This window comes from Anabrus simplex, chromosome 1, assembly GCF_040414725.1.
Source record: "Anabrus simplex isolate iqAnaSimp1 chromosome 1, ASM4041472v1, whole genome shotgun sequence".
Lineage (NCBI taxonomy): Eukaryota > Metazoa > Arthropoda > Insecta > Orthoptera > Tettigoniidae > Anabrus > Anabrus simplex.
This window is the reverse complement of record NC_090265.1, coordinates 650,233,594-650,246,225: the sequence shown is the minus strand read 5'-3', so window position 1 is coordinate 650,246,225 and position 12,632 is coordinate 650,233,594. Positions and strand designations below refer to the sequence as shown.

The following is a 12,632-nucleotide window of genomic DNA, read 5'->3' as shown; positions in this document are numbered from 1 at the left end:
CAATCATAAGTAGTTTAAAACGTGAAATTTATCTTCCAAATGATGTAGTGTTGAAGTCGGGGGAGCGTGGTGATAGCATGTACTTCCTCGCTTACGGAACCGTGGCAGTGCTTACAAGAACCGGCCACGAGATTTGTCACCTAGAAGATAATTCTCATTTCGGTGAAATATCATTAGTCATCGAAGAAGAACAACGAATAGGAAGTGTACTGGCAGTAGAGATTTGTGAGATATATCGTCTAGACCGCAAAGATTTCCAGCGAGTTATTATTCCTCATCCAGAAGTATATTCACAATTCAAGCGCATAGCAATTCAGCGCCTTCACCAGCTTCTAGTTGTCGAAGCAGAACGAAATCGTCTACTTGTGGAAAAATCACTAAGACCCTGGGATAGATAATAACACAATTTTTCCTAACATTGCTTGTATGCCAGTGTAATTGCAACGTTTGGTTGACTAGTTGTTCAATCGGATATAAGAAATATTCGTCCGTCTACCAAGCTATGCGAATGATTACAATCTATCTATACTGTATAAATAAAGCAAGAGTTTTGTCTGATCTTCGGCCAGAATGTTCGCAAATTGTCTGTCATGTCTAGAATAAGAAGGAAATGCAATTTTTTAAATTCCCGCGATGTGTCTAAATGTATGTATGTATGTATGTATGTATGTATGTATGTATGTATGTATGTATGTATGTATGTATGTATGTATGTATGTATGTATGTATGTATGTATGTATGTATGTATGTATGCATGTATGTATGTATGTATGCATGTATGTATGTATGTATGTATGTATGTATGTATGTATGTATGTATGTATGTATGTATGTATGTATGTATGTATGTATGTATGTATGTATGTATGTATGTATGTGAGATGGACAGCAGGCAATGGTATGTTGATAAACGGGGCTAAAAGTCAGGTTGTGAGTTTCACAAATAGGAAAAGTCCTCTCAGTTTTAATTACTGCGTTGATGGGGTGAAAGTTCCTTTTGGGAATCATTGTAAGTATCTAGGTGTTAATATAAGGAAAGATCTTCACTGGGGTAATCACATAAATGGGATTGTAAATAAAGGGTACCGATCTCTGCACATGGTTATGAGGGTGTTTAGGGGTTGTAGTAAGGATGTAAAGGAGAGTGCATATAAGTCTCTGGTAAGACCCCAACTAGAGTATGGTTCCAGTGTATGGGACCCTCACCAGGATTACCTGATTCAAGAACTGGAAAAAATCCAAAGAAAAGCAGCTCGATTTGTTCTGGGTGATTTCCGACAAAAGAGTAGCGTTACTAAAATGTTGCAATGTTTGGGTTGGGAAGAATTGAGAGAAAGAAGAAGAGCTGCTCGACTAAGTGGTATGTTCCGAGCTGTCAGCGGAGAGATGGCGTGGATTGACATTAGTAGACGAATAGGTTTGAATGGCGTCTATAAAAGTAGGAAAGATCACAATATGAAGATAAAGTTGGAATTCAAGAGGACAAACTGGGGCAAATATTCATTTATAGGAAGGGGAGTTAGGGACTGATAAAACTTACCAAGGGAGATGTTAATAAATTTCTAATTTCTTTGAAATCATTTCGGAAAAGGCTAGGAAAGCAACAGATAGGGAATCTGCCACCTGGGCGACTGCCCTAAATGCAGATCAGTATTGATTGATTGATTGATTGATTGATTGATTGATTGATTGATTGATTGATTGATTGATTGATTGTTTGTATGTATGTATGTATGTATGTATGTACCAGTGTTGCCAACTCACGAACACAAAAAGTAGCTAAACTGTATTCAAAATATACCTGAAAGTGGCTAAAATTATAGACTGAAATACATTTTTTTAAGGCTAGAAGAACTCACCTAACTATTGAAAAATATGGTCTCATCCTGCTCTTCGTCTTCAGTCGCACTACTAAAGGTGGGCGACGATACATCAGCAGTATTAGAAGCACGCGCGAAAGAGTACGCTGCTGTAGTTCCAATTATTTTAAGCACACCTGTGGGGATATTATATGAATGGCAGCAGCTTTAGGTTCTTCTGGGGCCAAAACGTACAAGCAGAATGGCATCTAATGTTTGTCATCATTCTGTTTCTTGATTTTGATTTTACAATATTAACTTGACCAAAGATACGTTCTACATCAGCATTTAAAAATGGTAGTCTTAATATAGAAATTGCCAAGAATACAAGTTCTTGATAGGGATTTTCATCACCATCATCTACCTCAACCCAAAACTCGGTTGTATTAAAGTATTTTCCTATTTGGTGAAAGTACTTTTTCAACTGGATTACCAATGAATCTATTTTATCAAAAACAACACCAAGGTCACGTGCGGTATCAACAGCTGAACGTTTCGGTACTTTCAGGTTTTCCCCGACAGAAAACATGTTTGTAATTTTCATCATTTTTGTATTGCTTGGAAGGCATGACCGCAGTACACCGGTCAATTTTACAGTAAAATGTATTGATATTTGGCGAATGTTAAACTCAATATCTGCTATGGTACTATACCTATGTTCATTTAGAGCCGACTCAAAATCAGAAACAAGATATCGTTTTGGATCCAAATTACCCTCAATTGAGGTGACTAATGGAAAAATTATTGGTGTAGAAGTCAAGTTGAGTCAATATTCTCTTCCTCAAAAGCTTTATTGGTTTTCTGAATTTCCACCAAATTGGTTTCGAATAAGAAAGACACTATAAATTTTGTGGGTCACAGTAAATGGCAGAAAGCATTTGAACAGTTTAGCACTTTTCTCCTTGTTTAGGAAAATAAAAATGTAATTTCAATTCGTTGCACTGATTTAAAATGCGACTAACACCATTATTGTCTTATAAATGAATACTATAGAAATCCAGCGAGTAATGCTCATTTGGAGAATTTTCAATGGTTCGTTGCCACAATTTATTATTTCTCTATATGCAATTTGCCTTTTAGTTGAATATGAAAACCAGATATAAGCTTTTCTGTTTAAATAATCTAAATTACTTGGTCATGTCACCGCATAAGCGTGACTTATTGCAAGCAGGAAGGAATTGCACACGTATCGAAACAAAACTATGGAAATATTTTGTAAATTTTCTTTGAGTTGAACAAACACTCCGTTATTATCTGTCCCTAGACCAATTCACTCATCCCAGGGAATAACAAGATGAGTCAAAAAATTAAAGTTCTCAGGGGAAGGATTTTTGTTAACAATAAGAAATCACCGATTCGCCAAATGTTGTCAAACCACTCTGCGTTATATCAAACAACTTTTTAAATGATTGTTTTGGTTTGATTTTAATTCAAAAATAAATGAAGTATCTGCCTTGGATCGTGAATGAGACTGAATTGTCCTATATTGACCAAGCATTATTTTCTTATGTGGACCGGTCAAAACCGAATTGGTGTAAGTCACATTTGTGTATTGCTAGCTCGTACGATTTAACAGTTCTCTTTAAAAAAGGCAGCTGTGTAAATTCACTACCACTAATTCATTTACAAGTCAATAATGTCCACGTCCACACAATACCAACAGAAAATATACTACACACAGGACAAACTGACTTACCTGGTTGAAGCCACCTTTATTAACAATATGTATTCAGAATATTATCAAGATGACTCAACTTATCTGATTTTTACCGGGGATTGTTTTGTATTCTTGAATATATTCTGGAAGTAAAATTTGGCCGAAAGAGTTATCTTGTTAGTGTGAAAGGGTGGAGGGCATTTATCTTAGTAGGTTACTGCAAAAATTGACCTATCAGGTTTTCCCCCGCGATGAGTGAATGAAGCTAATAGAGTTCAAATTTATTTCTGTGAGCAGGCGTAGGATGCTTTTCGCTATACTATCAGCACTCCTACGTTCAAGTTCCCCAGTGGCAAGGAATGTGGATACCACTTTACTGGGACTGCGACCAGTAGCGAGGGGGGCAGTCGCCCCTCCACTTTGTGGAGAAACCATTACATTTTACTCCTTTTGGTGAAAGTTTTATTGTATGGTATTGAATCAAAATCTCAAACAAAGCAAAAAAGTATTATTACCGCATTTAAGTTGGTAAACTGTCAACCTTTACCTTCCTGTCGAAATTCGCTCAGAGAGCATCAACAAACTTAACATTGGGTGTAGCTTTTTTTTTTCTTTTTTTCTTTTTTTCAGTTTTGATGTATATACACTACTACCCCCAACCCCAGCCCTCCCCTTCAGCTATATCCCACAAACCCGGGTACTTTTTGTTGTCTGTACAACCCCCCTCCCCCCACTTCTAATTCCCAATCGCCGCTACTGACTGCGGCTGAAAAAACGCACACCAACGGCCAAAACTTCTTCAACAGATATGTCGATTGACTCGTTTTTCATCAGACTATATTTCTCTTGTGCTGTGGAAGGTGAAGGGATTGGTCGCTTTTTTTGAAATCGCATTGTGCATGTCATCTTAAACAACTTTGCTTTTATTTCACAAAGAAATCCATGAATCGTAAAGAAAAGTGTTAATGTGATGATATAACTTCTATGGAAGTTAGTTATACGTAATGTATCTAATGAGAACTCTTTGGATGTTTAATGCTCTTTGATTTATTGTTAACCTCGTTCACGTATTACATAACATAGTCTCATACCTATATGCTGAGATTTGTTTAATAAAACCTACGCAAAGGTGAACAGTCATTCCTAATTCATTTCTTCTTATCAATTTATTAAACAAATCTAATGCAACACCACCTGAAACCAACTATACTCGACTTGGATCCAGATTCGTCAACAGCCACAACTCGCTGGAATCATTGGTCCCAAACATTTCAAAACTTCCTAAGAGAATTTCCGGATGCTACAGAAGAGCAAAAGCTCCGTCTGCTAATAAACTATATATCTCCTGCAATCTACGAACACGTAAGTCGTTGCCGTTCTTATAATGATGCAATATCTATTCTTAAGAACTTATATGTCAAGCCGGTAAACGAAATATTCGCTAGACATCAACTATTTACTCGGCGGCAACAACCTAATGAATCAATCGACCGCTATCTAGAATCGCTAAGAATTCTCAGCAGAGATTGCCAGTTTAAAGCTGTGACTGCTGAAACTAATTGTGACGACTGCATACGAGATGCGTTTATCAGAGGATTAGTCAGTCCTGTTATTCGCCAACGCTTATTAGAGAACACGACTCTTACCCTTTCGGATGCTTACACTCAGGCACGGTCTTTAGAACAGGCCCAATTGCATTCTCACTTATACGACAATGCTTCACCCGCAATTAACAGTATTGGAAATACAGATGACATGTGTCGAAAGGTAAATAATCACTCTCCAGTTGAGGAAAATGACATTACTCCTGATTCCACAGCGGCAACATCGCTCCCTAAATGCAACTTTTGTGGTTTACATAGGCATCACAGGAGCAAATGCCCTGCCAAAGATTCCGTTTGCAATTCCTGTGGAAAACGTGGACACTGGGCTGCAGTTTGCAGGTCTACCTCGGTTAAAACTAGCAAGTTAAAACAATCTGCCCCATTGTCAGTCATCACTTCGTGCTCCATATCTTCTCAAATATCTAAGGTTAAGACAGGCGTGATAATTAACGGACATTCTATTTCGGGCATGCTCGACTCTGGTAGCGATCTGAGCTTTATAGACAATCGCATTGCTCGAGAACTGAATTTAAAAATTCATCCTACCTCTGTAGAAGTGGGTCTTGCTTCTACCACACATAAAGCTAAAATCATTGGTCAATGTACTGTAGATATTAAAATGTGCGGACATCATTATTCAAAAATAGTATTGTCAGTCCTGCCTAACCTCTGTTGTGATCTGATAATTGGTCGTGACTTAATGAAGATGCACTCCTCTGTCCAGTTCGATTTCGGAGGTTCTAAAGCCCCTCTCCATATTTGTGGACTAGCGGCAGCCAAAGTTAAGCCTGCTGTACTATTTTCTAACTTATCGCCTGATTGTAAACCTATAGTTGTTAAATCTCGTCGCTATTCTGATAGTGATTCGCAGTTCATTGCAGCTGAAATTGAAAAACTACTGAAGGAAGGTGTAATTGAGAGTAGTATTTCTCCTTGGAGAGCTCAGGTTCATGTCGTATCGACATCTAATCACAAACGTCGCATGGTAGTCGATTATTCTCGGACTATTAATAAGTTCACCCATTTGGATGCATACCCCCTGCCACAAATCAACGATATAATTACACAGGTGGCAAGATATGAAGTTTTCAGTACCGTTGATTTACGCAGTGCTTACCATCAGGTACCCATCCCTGAGCACGATCGCCCCTTTACCGCTTTCGAGGCTTGTGGAAAATTGTTCCAGTTCACCAGAATACCATTCGGTGTGACAAACGGAGTATCAGCATTCCAGAGAGTAATTGATGAGATCATTCAAGCTGAAGGTCTTACAGATACCTACGCTTACCTAGATGATGTCACAATATGTGGAGCAAATCAAGATGAACACGATGTGAACCTCGATAAATTCCTAAAAGCGGCCCTCAAGTATAATCTAACAATCAACTCTGAGAAAAGCTACTTCTCACAAAAATGCATCAGACTCTTGGGATATACAATCAGTAACAAGACTATTAGGCCTGATCCTGATCGATTGAAGCCGCTCAGAGATTATCCAATTCCATGTGACCACCAGTCTCTTAGGAGAGCGCTTGGCATGTTCTCACATTATTCGCCCTTCGTGTCTAATTTTTCAGCAAAAATTCAACCTCTGTGTCAAGCCTCACTACCTCTATCTGCCACTGCTGTTAAAGCTTTTGAAGATATCAAGTCTGCTATAGAAAATGCCGCTCTTAGTAGCATAGACAACAATGCCCCGTTCACAGTCGAGACTGATGCATCAGATTCTACTATTGCTGCTACCCTCTCCCAAAATAAACGCCCTGTTGCATTTTTCTCTAGAACGCTCTCAAGTTCTGAGCGCCACCATTCAGCAATCGAAAAGGAAGCCTATGCTATTGTGGAAGCCATTCGTAAATGGAGACACTTCCTCATGGGCCGTCATTTCCACCTTATCACTGACCAGCGCTCTGTAACTTTCATGTTTGATTCAAAACATCCCGGGAAAATAAAGAATGAGAAGATAATGCGCTGGCGTTTGGAACTATCCCCTTATTCGTATGACATTGTATATCGACCAGGCAACCATAACCAAGCTGCTGATGCACTCTCGAGAGTCGGTTCCATCAATCATAATACAGATTATGAAAAACTACTGTCTCTTCATCAATCTCTTTGTCACCCAGGCATCACAAGAATGGGTCATTGGATACGAATTAAAAATCTTCCCTTCTCAATAGAAGATATCCGGCGTGTCACATCTGCATGCAGGACGTGCGCGGAAGTAAAACCTCAGTTTTTCAGACATCAAGGCTCTCTTATCAAGGCCACAGCCCCTTTTGAACGTTTAAATCTGGACTTCAAAGGACCGTTGCCTACTAAGACTCGAAATCGCTACATTCTCACCGTAATTGACGAATTTTCTCGTTTCCCCTTTGCTTTCGCTTGTCGTGACACGAGTTCCTCGACAGTCATCTCCTGCCTAACTCAACTTTTCAGCATATTTGGAGCCCCATCCTACATACATACGGATCGAGGCTCATCATTTATGTCTCAGGATCTCAAGAACTTTCTCGCTTCGTTTGGAGTGGCCACCAGCCGCACTACACCCTACAATCCACAGGGTAACGGCCAGGTTGAACGCTTTAATGGGACAATCTGGAGAACAATTCAACTTGCCCTTAAAGATAAAAGTTTGTCAATCACCGAGTGGGAATCCGTACTTCAAGAAGCGCTTCACGCCATTCGGTCTCTACTCTGCACAGCCACAAATGCTACTCCTCACGAGCGCATGTTTGGCCACCCACGACGCAGTAGCAATGGCTACTCCACTCCTACATGGCTACTGAAACCTGGAACTGTGCTACTCCGTCGCTTCAATCGCCAATCTAAGTTTGAACCACTGGTTGAAGAAGTTACCCTCCTAAATGGTAATCATGATTATGCCCTAATCCGGTATCCTGACGGCCGAGAGTCTACAGTATCTACTAGGCACCTGGCACCGAGAGGAGAAGACACTCCCACAGCGAATGATGGACCAGCGCCACTCCCTAGTGAATCCACCGCGGGTCATGAGATTTCCAATGAAGGGAGCCCTGCAACTCAGGTCAATATCCCTGTAACTCCTGATAGTCCACTTCGAACCCCGATTCGTACTCAAGACGAAACGCCACTACGTCGCAGCAGTCGCATCCCGCATCCTCCAGCTTATCTGAAGGACTTTGTTCAATTCTGAGGAGGGGGTGAATGTGATGATATAACTTCTATGGAAGTTAGTTATACGTAATGTATCTAATGAGAACTCTTTGGATGTTTAATGCTCTTTGATTTATTGTTAACCTCGTTCACGTATTACATAACATAGTCTCATACCTATATGCTGAGATTTGTTTAATAAAACCTACGCAAAGGTGAACAGTCATTCCTAATTCATTTCTTCTTATCAGTTAACATGGGAGAAAGCTAAAATTGCTCACGTAACGGAAATGTATAGCTAAAAATACACTGTAGCTAATAGCTAAAATCACTATTTTGTAGCAAATGACTTTTCAAAATAGCTAACCTTTAAAATGGCTAACTTGGCAACTCTGGTATGTATGTACGCGCATCACGAGAAAACGTCAGGACAGGGGAGGGGGAGGAAGGTGTAAAAATCAATTCTCAAATATCTCCATTGATGCTGGTCCTTCTGATAAATTTGTCTGTACTGCCACAGTCTCCAAAACAGCACATACAGTCGGATGGCAGTGATTATTGTTATTAAGAGGAAGTACCAACTGGGCAACCATCCTCTCTTAACACAAATCAGAAGAAAACATTGGAAGAGGTCCGACTTTTCAAGAATAAGAGCCAGTGGCGTATGCTGGGATCAAGACGTGGGCTATCACTAGACTTATTTTCCCTCTTTTCGATAGTTGGTTAGTGAATGTCAAGCCTTAAACGTTTTGGGTCACCGGAGAAGCCTGCTGTGTTGTCAAGGCTGTTTCACAAGCTACTACCCTGGCCTCTGCCACTACCAATATTCAACGCCTGATCAGTGGAAATGGTAGCCTGGGATTTAGCAAATTAATGACAAGCTTTGTGGCTAAATGGATAGAATGGTCCGATGGCCCCGGTTCAGTTCTTGGAATCAACCGCCTTGTACTCTTAAATCCTCTGGCTTGGGGACGGGGTATTTATGACGTCTTCGCCATTCATTTCATCCTCATTAGGTCACCACCAAACCTTATTATTATTATTATTATTATTATTATTATTATTATTATTATTATTATTATTATTATTAAGGGCCGATGACCTTAGATGTTAGGTCCCTTTAAACAACAAATTAAATTAAATTAAAATGTAGAATTCTACAGCTTTACCAGCGGTCGTACTCGTCGTTCACAGGTGCATTAGCTTTCTCGGTAGATCGGTGGTGGTGTCCGACCAATGATCACGGGTTCGATTCTAAACAACAACTTGAAAGATTGCTTCATTTTAGCATATGTACCTATGAAAAGAAAATTATATTACTCCTATCACAGCAGTCCTGCAGTGTCTTCCTACAAGGATGCAGAAGTAGACGGAAATGAAATACCAGCACTCTGGTATCTATATAATTCTGAACTATGAGGTCAGGAAGTCTATACGATGAGGAACGCAGGTTGTCAATTGTGTCCGTTCAGAGACTTCCGGAGAACTTCGAGTCTTTGAGTTATCTCTCTCATGGCGAAGTGACGGAGCGAAGCCTTTCACACCTATCCCCTCGGTCTCCGAACCAATTGGACATTCAGCAGCAAGCCGCATGAGGTGAGTCGAGGGGAGACGGGTGCACTGCTTAGGCGGCGATTTTCGTCTCCGATGCCTTGCACTCAGAAATGCTAGCGACGTTATTCTCGTTGCTTTCAAGTTTTGATAAATGAGAGAATGTGTCAGATGCTTACATTGTAATGTGCTTTAGATTTCCATAGTTTTCGTTTGAGGTTTGGGCTTCACTGATAGCCTTGATAGCCTTGATAGCCCTCAGTATACGCCACAGATAGGGTATCGGCCAGAGAAAGGGGAAGGGTCACGAAAGGCGTAAAAATGAAAGACCCGCAAGACCTCAAATATCTGACATCATCGGGGATGAAAGATGAAAGCAAGGAGGCTGGGACTATTAAGTGGAAACAATGACGAAATTATCTAGGGGCCCCGTGATTGGCAACCCACGCATGCAGTCAAGAAGACGTATCTGAAAGTCCTAACAAGACCGTGACACAGATACAACATTATCTGACCTGTAACAAGAGAGCAGATTTAAGCCATTGATACGATTAGATCGTACTTGGTATTATAAAGGTTAATAACTATACACTAACATCAATGTTGTATGTTGAGTCCTCAGGTGGTTGTGGGGATTATTGTCTTAAGAGGAAGTACTGCTGGGCAACCATCCTCTTTTAACACTAGCCTAATCAGAGGGGGGAAAATGGAAGTGGTCCGACGCCCCCAAGTTAATAGCCCTGGGGCCCCGTTTCGTCGCCTCTTACAACAGGCAGGGAATAACGTGGGTGTTATTCTACCGCCCGCACCCACAGGGGGTTTTAATTGACAGTTAAAAAGTGTTTAATTCACTCCTCAAAATACACCTACATTAATGATAAAAGAAATAAGTAGACTACAAGAAGCAGACTTCTTGAGAACCAACCATGTCACAGCAGTGTGAGCATCGATTGAAACATCTTCAGGAATCCTTTTCTGTCGACATTTCGGTTTACTATACTTATAGGCCTATCAGGTCTTATGGCGACAATGGGATAGGAAAGGCTTAGGAGTGGGAAGGAAGCGGCCGTGGCCTTAAGGTACAGCCCCAGCCTAGTGTGAAAATGGGAAACCGCGGAAAACCATCTTCAGGGCTGCCGACAGTGGGGCTCGAACCCACTATCTCCTGGATGCAAGATCACAGCTGCGCACCCCTAACCGCACGGCCAACTCGCCCGATATTTTAATATCTTATACGAGGGGTCTTCAAATGGCGGACTCCGGTCTGAATCCGGATCCTGATGTCCTTTTTTCCGGATCTGCACGGTTTATACGATGTCAAGAGTAAGAAAAGAGGAACAAATTACAATTACAAACAGTAAAACTATCTTGGAGAGAATGTACGACTTATAAGTTCAACCTAGCTGCTCCACAAAATTGACAGTACAGAATTTTGAAAGTATGAGAATGAACAGGTTTCATATTTGCTCCGCAGATGACAGTGAGTGTTCATTTTTATTTTTCTCTAGTCTGAGGCCTCTCCGCTGCTTCAGTTAGAAATTACCTGCTACTTATTCCGCACACAAATTCAAAAGTTTTCAATTATTTCAATGAACATTTTTCGTTATGAGTGACTACAACAGACGTAAACTCTGAAAATCGCATCTTCAATCCTGAATGGGAATTGCAATTACTCTTCGTTAGTTTCTGGGGGTGACAAATGAATATTTTGCTCTACCTAAAATCCAGGATAAAGACGCCTGTGCATATTGTCACTGAATTTACAATATCACTGATCTAAAAAAAATGTTGTTACTATGTGAAGTTATAATATGTAAACATTCCACTGGTTGAAATGTTAAAAATGCCTTGACGTCCAATGTTAATTCATACTCATATACGATATATTTACTTTTCTGTAATTATTATACGGAGTAAGCAATCACCGGACCAAGTCTGTCTTACTCAGCCAAATATTTGACTCCAGAGCTTCCTTTATTGCAATATTACCACCAACCTGGACCCCAAGAAAAATTAATTGAAGAACCCTCTCTCATGCCATAAATTACTGTTATTTACGAACAAATTTAAATAAAATGAAATGAAATTAAGGAAACTCGTTCACATTACCTTGATGGACGATCGCCTAATAACGACGGATACGCAGTGAGTTCTGTTCAGCAACTAAGACAGTTTATGAGGTAAATGACACATCGTGGAGGAGCCGTGCTATCGTCTAGTGTTTGTACTTCATATCTGGCGACGATGAAGAGTAAATATGCATCCCTATTCCTGAACACAATAGCTGGATAACAATAGTGTGAGTCAATCGTTTGGACGACACCTGGACAATAATGGGAAAAGTACAAGGAAAAAATAACTGGGCTAAATTACATTTATCTAAGAAATATTTCTTTTTACTTATTACTTTTTCAGCAAGTAATCGGTAAAGTTATAATTACAATTACTGTACTTCACAAAACGCCATTCTTAAGGAAATCACCGGCATATTTTTCATAAGGAGGGGGGGGGGAAGGGGTGGAATCTACAGACTGAATTATAATTAATATTTTATTATTTACTTTGATATAGTTATTGGCAATGAATAAACAGTGGTATGGCACTATACCCCTATCCTCACATACAGCCTGGAAACCGCTACCTGCATTATCAAGAAAGGACAGGTCGAAACTCCAAGCAGCAGAAATGAAGTTCCTACACACACTGATCCAGAAGACCAGGAGGGATAAAATCAGGAATGAAAAAGTCAGAGAAGACGTAGGACTAGAAGACCCCTTACTCCAGAAGATCCAAAAGGCAAGACTGAAGTGGTTTGGTCATGTGAA

General features: G+C 40.1%; 1 protein-coding gene across 1 annotated transcript in view; it reads right to left on the bottom strand.

Annotated features, from left to right (window-relative positions):
- The window catches only part of LOC136857275 (ornithine aminotransferase, mitochondrial), a 181,669-nt gene extending 169,722 nt beyond the window's left edge, over positions 1-11,947 (bottom strand). Inside the window, exon 1 of the mRNA XM_067135802.2 lies at positions 11,917-11,947. The gene's annotated coding sequence lies outside the window, so the exon portion shown is untranslated. The remainder of the gene's footprint in view (positions 1-11,916) is intronic.
- Positions 11,948-12,632: the final 685 nt, after the last annotated feature.